We start from the raw sequence: 12,666 nt of genomic DNA, 5'->3' as shown, positions 1-12,666 counted from the left end.
CTCTGAGGACGCCCCCATCTTGCCTTAGCCACCGCCCCGCACGCCTGGTGTCCCCCTTCCACCCGTGAAGAAGCAGTGACCTGCTACCTCGCCAAGGCTTTGCCCACACTCTTCCCTCTGCCTGGAACACCCTTCCTTCCCTCCGTGCCTCTTCACCTGGCCCACCCACCCCTTCTCCCCAGCACCCCTCCCTCAGGCGGCTGCTGCGTAATCCTGACCTCTCTCTCCCCAGTTCCTCCATGAACTTCACGGGGGCAGCAAGTATGTCCCACTCAACCTCACTTTATAATACGGATCGTAAAAACAACGGATTATCGAGCGCTAAGCCATTTACCATTACTCCTGTTTCAGGAATGAGGTTACCGGGGCCCCCAGGTGGCTCAGTCGGTTAAGCGTCTGACTCTCGATTTCAGCTCAGGTCATGATCGCACGGTTCACAAGTTCGAGCCCTGCATCAGGCTCTGCGCTGACAGCCTGCAGCCTGCTCGGGATTCTCTCTTTCCCTCTGTCTCTGCCCCTCCCCTGCTTACTGTCTCTCTTTCTCAAAATAAATCAACATTAAAAAAATTTTTTTAATAAAAAATAAGAAGAAATGAGGTTACCAAAGAGCCGAGAGGAAAAGCCACTCACCGCCCATGCGATGTGGGCTGGGCTCCCAAACCCTTCACTGTCACCAGGAAACAGAAGCTGCTTCCTGCTTCCAACCCCAATGGGGAGGGGGAGGCCCCTGGCAAGGCGGGGTCATCCCAAGGTCTACAGCCCCTTCCCCAGTCCCCACCTGGGCCACACACGCGAGGTTAGGGTCCAGTGGCTGTTCTACCCCCCTCCACCCCCTAAGAGCCCCGTGTTCGTACCATTACACCCCAGAGAAGGAATTTACTGTCTGGATCCTGAAACACCAAGGAAGACTTCCTACCAGTCATATCAGCAGCACGGCCCCAGAGACCCGCTTCCCGCTTCTACAGAAATAAAATAAATACCCTGAGAGGGCCACTCCTTCCAGTGGGAAAGCCAGCCTTGGAGCTCTGGGGGGCGTTGGGGCCGGTGTGGGGACATCTGGCAGGAGCCCATCCCCCTGGCAGCCTGGAGGGAAGATTCATGGAGCAAGATGGGGACGCCCCTCAATTCGGAGAGCGGCCTTGACCTTCCAGGCAGGGATGTTTTCTGCCTCCGGACAAAGCTGTGTGCCCTGGGCCAAGTGGAGTGCCTTCTCTGGGCCTCCCACTTTCCTCACGGTCAAATGAGGGCTTTCTTTTTGGCCTCGGCTCCTCTGAGCATTGAGGCTCTATAAAAAGTGGGGAAATAGAGACCCAGGAAAGAAAGGAGGGGGTCCACGCGGCAAGGCCAGCTGGCACTCAGACCAACACTGAATCTCAGATGGAACAGCTCGAGTTCCCACTGGTGGTTTTCAGACTGTCTTCCGTGGAACCCTGGGGGTTCCATGAAGCCCCTCAAGCCCCCCCCACCCCGCCGTGGGGTATGGGTGGGAGAAAGCAAAGCAGGGCGTTCCAGCCACCCACCCACCCCCGTCCCCCATACAGGGCAGCCCTGCCCAACGGTCTTCTCTCTGGGGTTCTCCTCGATTTTGCTGGAACCCATGGTGCCACGGCTAAGAAGACAAAATAAGACCTACGGGATCAAAGCAGGCAGAATGGAAGAGGAGAGGAGAACATGAAAGGAAATGAGGGTTTCCTCCAGGAAACACAGTCGGCTCGCATCCTCCCCAAGGCTGGTTTCCTTAATGCAGTTCCTGGTTCCTGAAGAGAAATAGGGAGCATTCGTTTTCCTGTCCCAGCGGGCATCGCCCCAAGAACACAGCCTCCCTAGCCCTGGGGAAACTTGACTGGCAAGATTGGATGCTGCCTCCGGCACCGACCCTGGCTGGGAGGAAGGGGACCCACCGCTGGAAAGGAAGGGTCCAAGGGGCTCCCTCTGGAATCCTGGTGGGGAGACACGGGCATCATCCCAAGCATGCTTGTTGAACCCGGGACCCTCGACAGGCCTGGGATTCCAGGAACTGTTTGTGGGGGCAGGGGGGCTCTAAGAACTGCTTGGGGGGGGGGGGGCAGGGGGCTCCAGAAGGAGTAGCCAGGCATCCCAGGCAGTTCCAGGCCTGTGGGGCTGACTGGGCACATCCATGGTTCATCCTGGGACCAGCCCAGCACTCCTGAGCCCAGCCACACGCGCAGAGGTGACCTTCAGCCTTCGTCAAGTGCCCACACACAAGTCACGCCCTTACCATCCCCATGGGGCGCTCAAGCCTCAACCCAGACTGCTGAAGGATGGCACCGTCTGTGACCAAGGACCCACAGGCTCCCTGGGGGTCAACACAGGGACTCATCTTGAGGCCGGGGGGAGGGGCGGCGATGCCTGGGAGATTTGCGGAGGCCCCGTCCCGTTGGAAATGGGGGCTGGTTTCTGATACCCGTTCCAAATGGCCCTCAAGAATTTCCCCCAAAGGTCCCGTGAGGGAACCCACAGTCCAGTCGATGGTGAGTTGGGGGCAATTTTTTTCTTAAGTTTATTTGTATTTGTTCCGAGAGATAGAGAACAAGCAGGGAAGGGGCAGAGAGAGAGAGAGAGAGGTAGACAGAGTCCCAAGCAGGCTCCCTGCTGTCAGTGCAGAGCCCGACAAAGGGCTCGAACCCCACGAACCGTGAGCTCACGACCTGAGCCGAAGTCAAGAGTCGGACGCTTAACTGACTGAGCCACCCAGGGGCCCCAGATGCGATTTTTACCTTAGTATATTCAAGTCGCAAGACAGAAAGAAAATGTCCAGACAAAGAAAAAAAGAAAAAGACAATGACAGGGATTTTCCTTATCTCTTAACAATTTTTTTATGTGTCTGGGGTAGCTTATTTACCCACAAATGAAGAAAGCCTCCTTCATACGGGGTAGGGGCAAGGGGGTCCTTCCCCCCTGCCCTCAGCCCACCCCTGAACCTCCCTATCTCCCCTCCCTTCTATGCCCTGAGGTCTGAAATCCCTTTCACCAACACTGTTTGCTTGTTCATAAAGCCCTCTTAGTCTTTATCGGGTTTAACCTCCCCCACCCCCCAAATATTTTCCGTGCGTTCCGATAGGCCATCGAGGACATCGGGACATCAGGGGACTTTGGAGAATCAAAGGTCGGTAGCTGATGCCAGCTGTGAGGTCCAGGCCAACCCCATCCATTCGGATGCTGGGCGCTTTATCCAGATTGAGGTGGCCAGGGGGGGCCAGGCTCCTTGGTGCACACAGTCCAGGATTTCCACAGTGGAAACGTGAGAAAATCCCCTGCTTTGTCATCGATTAAAATTCCAGATTTGACATCTTGGTCATGGGGCTGTGAACTGGCCGTCAGACCATAGACCCCGGGCTGAACCGCGGGGACCCGTGGCCCCCGGGGCTTGGAACCACAGGTTCTCGGGAGCTGCGATCTCAGAAGTATGGAAAAATGTGTGCTCCTCACATCAGACAATTCCTAATCGACGCACCAGAGACCTCGTCAAAAGGATTGGAGGAGTGCGTCATCCCCCCCTCGCATGTGCGTTCACAGTGTCCGAAAGAATACACTAATGGAATAAATTTTAGAAAATACCGATAACCAGGGGCGCCTGGGTGGCTCAGTCGGTCGAGCATCGGACTCCGGCTCAGGTCAGGATCTCATGGTCTGTGAGTTCGAGCCCCGCGTCGGGCTGTCAGCAAGGAGCCTGGAGCCTGTTTCGGATTCTGTGTCTCCCTCTCTCTCTGCCCCTCCCCTGGCTCGTGCTCTGTTTCTCTCTCTCTCTCTCTCTCTCTCTCTCAAAAATAAACATTTTGGGGCACCTGGGTGGCTCAGTCGGTTAAGCGGCCGACTTCGGCTCAGGTCATGATCTCACGGTCCGTGGGTTCGAGCCCCGCGTCGGGCTCTGTGCTGACAGCTCAGAGCCTGGAGCCTGTTTTGGATTCTGTGTCTCCCTCTCTCTGACCCTCCCCTGTTCATGCTCTGTCTCTCCCTGTCTCAAAAATAAATAAAACGTTAAAAAAAATTTAAAAAAAAAATAAACATTTTTAGAAGTTTTAAATAAATAAAAAATCATCATAAATTTACAAAATAAAAGGGGACTCCATTTCTCATCAGGGTTTGCTGCTGCTTATTCTCACATCCGGTGTGCCGGGCAACAGCCACCCTAGTCTGCTGAGCAGTATGTGTCTCACTGTAAAATGAATACAAGGATGTCAGTGCTTAAAGAGGGGTCTCTTACATGTCACGTCCTATTCCAAGCACCTCCCTCCTATTAGCTTACTCAGCCCCCCCGACAGTCCTCGAGGTGGGAACGATTGCCAATCAGCCCCCATTTTGCAGATGAGGAAACAGAGCCTCAGAGAGGTTATGGGACTTGCCTGAGGTCACACAGCACGTGCAAAGCGGGAATGCGATTAGAACTCAGGCAGCGCGGCACCAAAAGCCTCACGATAACTAAAACCGTTTCTCCTTCCCGGTGACCGGAGAGCAGGAGGCTTGGGGGTCACCCAGAAGTCCTCGGGTCCCCCTTCCAACCCGACACCTTACAGCTGAGTGGTCTGGGCAAGTTCCCTCAGCCTCACGTCTCTATCTGTGAATCAGGAGACTGACACCTGCCACGGACCTAGAGGGTGTTCCCGGGGTGAGGGGAAGCCCTCTGGGGCCCACAACCCCCCGCAGGCCAGGAGGGCTGTGACCAAATCCAGCAGGGAAACGAGAGAGGCTGGCCCAGGAGAAGGGCAGGGCTGGCGCACGGCCGGCAGGTTTTCTGGCTCTGAACTCGCTCCCAAAGAGGATGCCAGGTACGATATGAGCAAACCCACTCCTCATCGCCACGAGAACCCCACCTCGGGGGACCACGCGGCAGGGTCGGCAGTCACCTGGATGCCCCCATGCAGGTCTCTGTACACGCGGACTCACAAGCACCATCTCAGAGATGCCTCCCTCGGTCTGATACAGGACGCGCTCTTTTCCCTCCTGACGAGCCTGCATCCCGGAGTTTTAAAATACACGCAGAGTGGCGCCCGGGTGGCTCAGTCGGTTGAGCGTCCGACTTCGGCTCAGGTCGTGATCTCGCTGTCTGTGAGCTCGAGCCCCGTGTCGAGCTCTGTGCTGGTGGCCTGGAGCCTGCTTCGGCTCTTCTGTCCCCCTCTCTCTCTCTGCCCCTCCCCTGCTTGTGCTCGCTGTCTCTCAAAAATAAACATTAAAATAAATAAATCACTAAATAATACCTGTGGAGCCCCCAGACCAAAGGAGCGCATCAGGTCATACAACAATAGTCAGGGCTACATCAGGAGGCCCAGGGTCTGGCCCAGGGCCTGGCCACCACGCCCTGGGCGGTCCTCAGCGAGTCCTCTTGGACCTCAGTGTTGCCACCCGCGAAATGGGAACGTGCTAGGGTCCCTGAGAACTAGTGTTCACTGAGTGCCTGCTGGGTGCCTCCCATCGGCAGGCCTGGGGTGGCATCTGATTTTTCATCCTCTGAAGGACCCGGGGGGGGGGGGGGGGGGGGGCGTGTCCTGAGGCACAGAGGCTCAGTTACCCACAGGCACACAGCCGAGAAACGGCGGGGGACCCCGGGACCTGTGCTCTGTGGTCTCTGAAGGCAGCTTTGGGAGGAACGATGAGCCCCGTCCTCTGGAGTCGGGGCCCAGCTCACTCCCCAGGAAGACCGGGCTGCTTTCCAGCTCCCTCCGGGGCATCCAAAATTGCTGTCTGCTTGGTGCTGGGGGATGGGGGGCTGCGGCAGGGCCCTCAGGATCCCACTGGGGTTTTACACTAACCACAGCCAAGCAGGACATGCCGCTTCCTGCCCTGGGTAAAACCTCACATCAACCCTGTGTGGGAAAGAGGACCGTTCCCATTTTACAGAGGAGAAAACAGAGGCCCAGAGTGCTTAAGCAACTCCCCAAAGGCCCCCGTATTTGCTTCGTATGGCTCCTATAAGACATGCACACATTCGGTGGCTGAAAACAACGCAAATGTATTATAGTTCTGGAGGTCATGATTCCAAAATGAGCCTTCGAGGGGTAAACGCAAGGCGAAGGCAGGGCTGTGTTTCTTCCGGAAGCTCTGGAAGAGAATCTGTTTCCTTGCGCTTCCCAGCTTCTAGACGCCGCCTGCGTTCCTCGACTCAAGGCTCCTTTTCTGCATCTCCAAAGTGCATCGCTCCGACCTCTGCCTCCGTCAGGACATCTCTGACTCACTGACCCTCTGCTCTTCCTATTAGAAGGACCTTCCTGCTCGTGCTGGGCCCACACAGACAGCCCAGGATAATCTCCCTGTCTCCAGATCCTCAATTTCAAAGTTTCTCTTGCCAGGTAAGGGCTCGAACTCACTGACTGCGAGATCATGACCTGAGCCGAGATCAAGAGTCGGACGCTTAACCACCTGAGCCACCCAGGCACCCCCAGAGCAAATAATTTTTTAATATAAGTATGTCTCAGATAGTGCATGGGATATACTTATACTAAATTTTATTCATCGTTTAATCTGAGATTAAAATCTCACTGGGCAGCCTATGTTTCGATTCGCTACATCTGGCAACGCTAAAAACCAAATAAAATAATAATAATATCTCAGGAAGAAAAAGAAGCACCTGAATGAGAAGATTTGGGTCCAAGGCTTAGATCCAGACAGGAGTCAGCCGGGACTACCTCATTTCCCCTTTCTGGACCTCAGTTTGTCCGTCTGTGAAATGGGGCTATGAGGGTCCCCCGCCCCCACAAGCAGATGCCTTTGAGAGCACAAAGGACAAAGTGTGTGCACGCTAAAGAGACTCGTGCCCTCCACGGGAGCCGGCTCCAGCCCCCACTCCCCGTTCCCCGGGCCAGGGACTGAAGAGGCTATTCCCAGGGCCCAGCCCAGATGGGGCTTAAACTCCAGTCAGACAGGAGCCAATTTTCCCAGCTCATTATCCCAAACCAAATTAGGAGCAGCCTGGGCCGCGCCACTCGTGGCTTAATTGGGGCTCACAGACGTCCTCACCCCGTGGCTTCTTTCTTTGCTATTCCCCTGTCCCCAGCCGGGCCGTGCCTTGAGGGAGCCAAAAGCTGCCCAGGGCCTGCCACCTGGGCCCGCGCAGACGCCCCAGTGTAATCAATTAGAGCCAGGCCGGGCCCGGCTCGTAATGGGGTGCCGCTGGGCAGCTGGGCCCGGCATCGATCCCGGCCCCCGGTGACCCCCAGGGAGGCGAGGCAGCCAAGACGGCCACGCAGATGGCGGTCTCCAGGGCCCTCTGCCCCCACCCCCAGCCAGGGCTGGCCGGTGCACCTGATGGGCCCCAGATGAGCTTGGAGCCTGGACCTTGGTGTTTGGTGCCCCCAAAAGAGGCAGAAATATTCGGGAAACACTGCCCTGCTGGGGTCCAAGCGCCCCCCTTGATGGGGGTATTTTTCATCTCTTCAAAGCACCCAGATGCCCCCTCCGGCCCCTCTTCTGACCAGGCCCGCTGGGGAGCCACTCCAGAGGCTCTGAATGCAGCAGGGCACAGGCGGGGCCAGGGGCTTTCTCTGAAGAATCTTCTCCCAGGGGGGCCTCTCCCCGCTCCCTTCCCCATCACAAAGGTTGGTCAGGCTGGCAGGTGGGGGGTGGGAGGGGACAGGGAGAGGACCGGAAGCAGGCACAGGATTCCCCCATCCAGGGATCGTGAGGAGGCCTGGAGGGGAGGGGGCGGGACCCCCACTCGGCCATCAGTGCTGTCGGTGCCCCACACCCAACTCCCATCCCCCCAGGAAGCAGGGATGGAAGTTTGGGGACCGAGGGAGGGTGGCGTGGAGGGGACACTGGGTGGGGGGTGGCGGTGGAGACTCGGGGAAGTGACGGGCCTCCTGTTTGTGCGCGGGACTGGGGTATGAGGCCGTGCGGGGGTGGGGTTCAAGGCTACATTGCCTGAGAGCAGGAATTTCTCTGGGTCTGGATGACCGTATCACCCACGAGCACGCAGCAGGTGCTAGGAACTATTTGCAGTGTGGGTATAGCGTAGAATCTGTGTTTCTGAGCTCATGTGAGGGAGTGTGTGTGTGTGTGTGTGTGTGTGTGTGAGAGAGAGGCCGTGTGGCATTTTTTCTTCAGGTTGAGGATATATATCTAAGAAAGGACCTCAGGGCTTGTCTCCTTGGAGACTCCAGCCCCAGGAGCTCCCACCATGTTCGGGCCTCAGGCCTCAACCACCTGCTATGGACCTGCTAGGGGAGCTTCCCAGCCCCCGTCCTGGTGAAACACAAACTTGGGGGAAAATGATGTAATAAGAATAAAATAAACATCGCTTATCGTGACATCACCCCCCACCCTACCCCACCCAAGATAGATGCCTGAGTCTGAGCCCTCGCCACATACCTCCCTGTGTTCTCACGGCCTAGGGGGCAGGTACCGACAAGAGCCCATTTTACAGATGAGCAGAGTGAGGCTGGGCTCAGGGCTGAGCTGCCGACTGGAGATGCTGGGACGGGATACAAACCAGGCCTTAGGGAAAAGGCTGCCCGGTGGACACAAAGAAACAGGTTTCCTGTGGGGCTGGTGGCTTTGGGGGTTTCATTGTATTTATTTTTTGGGGGGGGGTCATTTTATACACCAGGTGCCCATCACAACAATGTTTGTCGAATCAAATGGAAGCCAAGTCCAGCAGGCTTTAAGTCTGACACCTGCTACCCCTGGCCATGGTGACCTCGGGCATGTTCCTTACCCTCTCTGGTCCTGTTTCCCTGTCAGCACCCCCGCCCCCAACAGCTTAGACCTCAGAGAGGGACAGAGATCTCTGTCCTGATAGAGGGCTCCCCTGTCCCCCAGTAACCGATGAGAGGTCTGCCCAGCTACCGCTGACCCCCCCTTGCCGGATGGGGAGCTCACTCCCTCCCAAAACATCAGATTGCACAGTTGGCCACTTGAACCACATGGGAGAGGCGTGTGGACTGGGAAGCCAGACTGCCTGGGTTTGAGACTTGCCTCTCCTCACGTAGCCGTGTTACCAATCTAGCTGTGCCTCAGTATTCCCATCTGCAAAAGGGGGCTATCCACCTCACAGGATTTTTGGTGATTTAGGGAAACACAGCTCCGCCTTTGAAGCTGCCCTTAATGCTATTTGAGCTGCTCGTAAGCCACCACCCTGCTGTCTCCACCAAGAAAGGAAGCTTTGGAACCAGGGCAGGGTGGTGTGGAGAGGAGTTATTGTCACCAAAACCATGACCCTTGTCACCTCCGCTCATTAGTGCTCAAGCAAGAATGATCTCACCCACTTTACAGATGAGGAAACTGAGTCCCAGAGAGAGGAAGATGTTTGCTGAGTTCGCCCGGCCGCTTCCTGAGCAGTGAAGCAACCGTTCCCCTGGGGGTCTGGTCCCGCGTCACGTCAGCCTCCTCCTCGTCTGTCTGAGGCCGAGCTGGGGTGGGCTGGGAGGGCAGAGAAAGGAGGGCGGGGGTCGAAGCTCCCCTCGGGCCGGCGGGCTGCGGTCCAGCCACTGGGCACAGGCTGGCTAATTGCCGACGCGCGGCCGCTGCCCTGGACCGTGACACAGGCCCCTGACAGACGTGATTTATGAGGGCCCTCGGCAAAGCGGAACCCACTCAATTGCCTATTACCTCACTTAGCAGACACCTTGTCACCGCCCAAGAGCCGGGTGTTAAAAATACAAACCAGGCAGCCGCAGGCCCTGAGCGCTCGGGCCCTCCACCTGCTCCGAGCCAGATAATGCCCTGCCCTCCCCCTCGGGCCGGCCAGCCGGCTGATCTCCAGGAGAACACTCCGAGGCCAGATTAGCCATGCGGATGGCACCAGGCCCCAGCTTCTGGGTTGCGGAGCGGGCTGGGCAGAGCTCGGACGGGGCCCCGACGTTTAGACCAGTCTGCGGTCAGCACCCACCGCAGAGACGGGGACAACTGAGGCCCCGTGAGGCGTTGCTGCTTGTCTAAGGCAATGGCAAGGTCAGGGCCTGGATCCCAAGGGTGTCAGGGCCCCCACCCTCTGTGCCCCTGTCTGAACCCACCACTGAATCCACCCCAGCCCACTGGTTTGCTCGCTGCGGTTCTCATCCTCTGCGGTGGTCCAGCCTCCCCACCCCCGCCTCCGAGCCCCGTATGCCGCGCCCTTCCTGGTTGGCGTCCCACGGCCTTCCAAAACATCCCAACACAAATCTGGGCGCAGGTGGACCCTCCCCCCGGGGCGTCCAGGTCGCAGCCCCCCACCCCCCGGGGAACACACGCAGCACCAGCCGCATTATTCGAAGGCCAAGTGCACCATGACTCCGTGAGGCGCCTTGGTCGGGACTTACTAAGAACGTCAAGGTGGTGGTGGGAGAGCATGAAACCAAGCCCGGGCCCTTCTGAGCACGGGGCCCTTCGGGGCTGCAGAGGGGGCCCCGGGGCTCCCATCCTGCCCCACGTGCTGAGCACCTCCTAGGAGCTGGCGGGAGGCTGGGGTCTTCGCTGCTTTTGCCCGATGATGCTCACAATCACCTTGTGTGCCAGGTAGCCGCTGCTAGGCTATTTCACCCCCAGCCCGGAGGGGAAAGCGTGAGAGCCGCAGGGCAGAGCCGGAGGCCTGGGGCGTGCCCAGTAGTGGTCCTCCTGCTTCAGGGCAGAGCAGTGTGTGCGGCCGTGTGTGTGTCTGTGTGTGTGTCCATGCGTGCATATCCGTGCATGTGTCTGTGTGTGAGTCAATGTTATGTGTCTGTCCGTGTGTGCATATCCGTGTGTGCATCCGTGTGTGTGTGTGTGCATATCCGTGTGTGCATCCGTGTGTGTGTCCGTGTGTGTCTGTGTGTGTTTGTGTGTGTGTGTGTGTGTGTGTGTGTGTGGTCCTGTGTGTGTCTATGTCTGTGTGCATCTCTACAGGCCCTTATGTACACATCCTGGGGGACGTTTTCAAACAACTGAGAACAAAGACCAAATCAAAAGCAGTTGACTCATTAGGCGAAGCCTCACCCCTGCTGGTGAAACCTCCCTCCCGCCCTTGAAAGATGGGACCCAGCCCCCCCCCACCCTACCCCACTGGTCCGTGTGAAGTCATCGGTTGGGGTCTGGGTACACTTCCGGAGCGGGGCTACTGGAGGCAGAACGGGACTGTGCCCGTGAGCCTCCGGGGGCTGGCATCGGCAGCCTTCACTCACCGTCAGCAGAAAGTGGCCGGGGAACGTTTTCACCCCCTCCTTCCTTTAGTCCGCAAACACATGGAGCCCCCCGCCCCGTTGTAACGATGGGGACCAGGGTGGCCACTAAACCCGGCCCTGCCTTCGGGGAGCTCACAGCCCAGTGAGCAATTCGGGTGGCACAGGGACCGGTCAGGGCCTAGAGGGGGCCACCAGCCCAGCCAAGGGGACAGGGGGCAGCTTCCTGGAGGGGAGGGTGTCTGAGCAAAGACCTGCAAAGCGAGAGGAGGGAGGGCCTCCGAGTGAAAGGGATGAACCAGCACAGCAGGTCCCTGGGGGCACCTCTTTGTTGGCTCCCCCCAATTCCCGGTGCCCCTCCAGGCCTCCGTCTAAGCCTCCCCTGGTGTCCCACAAAGGAAACAAAACAGGGTGAGCCCCCCCCCATCTCCCCGGGCTTCCCCTTCAGAGGACACACCGGCGTGTGGCTAAGCTCGAAACTCCTGTCCCCCAGATGGGGCGCACTTATCCACAGCTGTACCCCAGCACCGACAACCGCCCCGGGCTCAGAGGAGGTGCTCCGTAAGTGTCTGTTGCTCGAATGAGTGTGAGAGTAGACGGGAAGGCGTGCATCTGTTGGGACGAAAGATCCAGGAACAGCGGGAGCTGGCGAGATTAGCGCTATCGGGCCCTGTCCCTTCGAGGCAGGGACCACGGCTGATACACATGCCACAGGTGGCCGCGATCGGGGGCACGGAGGCCCTGAGCCAAACCCTGCCTCTACCCCCTACCAGCTCCGTGACGTCACGAGACTCCCCTCTCTGCTCTGGGCCCCACTTGCCTCATCTGTAACATGGGTCACCAAGAGGGTGAAATGAGTTAATGCAGGAAGTAGGTTTAGGACAGCATCTTGCACTTTGCAAATGCTCCGTGAATGTGGTCATTATGTGACTCCTATTCTCTGCCCCCCGCCCCGGGCACTCGGCGCCAGGCGGGACACTCGTGTGCTCTCAATGAACTGATACATCACCATCATCACTCAGGAAGACGGGTCGGGCCCTTGCTGGCAGTGGGCGGGGCTCAGTGTGACGGTAACAGCCCCTGACAGTCACGCAGATCCACCTGGGTGCCGCTCGCCTCCCCTTCCTCTTCCTGAGGAGCGGTCCTGAGGGCAGGTGCGGGCCAGAACTCTCTCTCTCCAGCATGACTCCGGGGCTTCTGGCAGTAGGCTTGCCCTCTGCTTCTCAACCCCTTGCTGTGTGACCTCTGGCCGGTTTTGTCCCTCTCTGAGCTCTGGGATAGACAAGCATCTCGGCCTCCTGGGGGTGTCTGAGCAGACTCAGGTCGAGGAGCCCCTGCCCAGAGAACAAATGTCCCCTGATCACAGGCTGATTAGTGAGTGTTGCCAGGCCTCAGGGACCCATCAAAGGCCCTGCCCCAAAATGGTACCTGCAGCCGTCACGACTCCCCCACCTCCATGAGGCCCCAGCTCAAGTCCCCCAACCACACTGGGGTTGAAAACCAACGTTAAAAGAAGCTGCAGTTGGGGCGCCTGGGTGGCTCAATTGGTTAAGCGTCCGACTCTTGATTTCGGCTCAGCTCG

Source organism: Panthera onca, chromosome D3 (genome assembly GCF_046562875.1).
Source record: "Panthera onca isolate mPanOnc1 chromosome D3, mPanOnc1 haplotype 2, whole genome shotgun sequence".
NCBI lineage: Eukaryota > Metazoa > Chordata > Mammalia > Carnivora > Felidae > Panthera > Panthera onca.
This window is presented reverse-complemented; position numbering follows the sequence as displayed.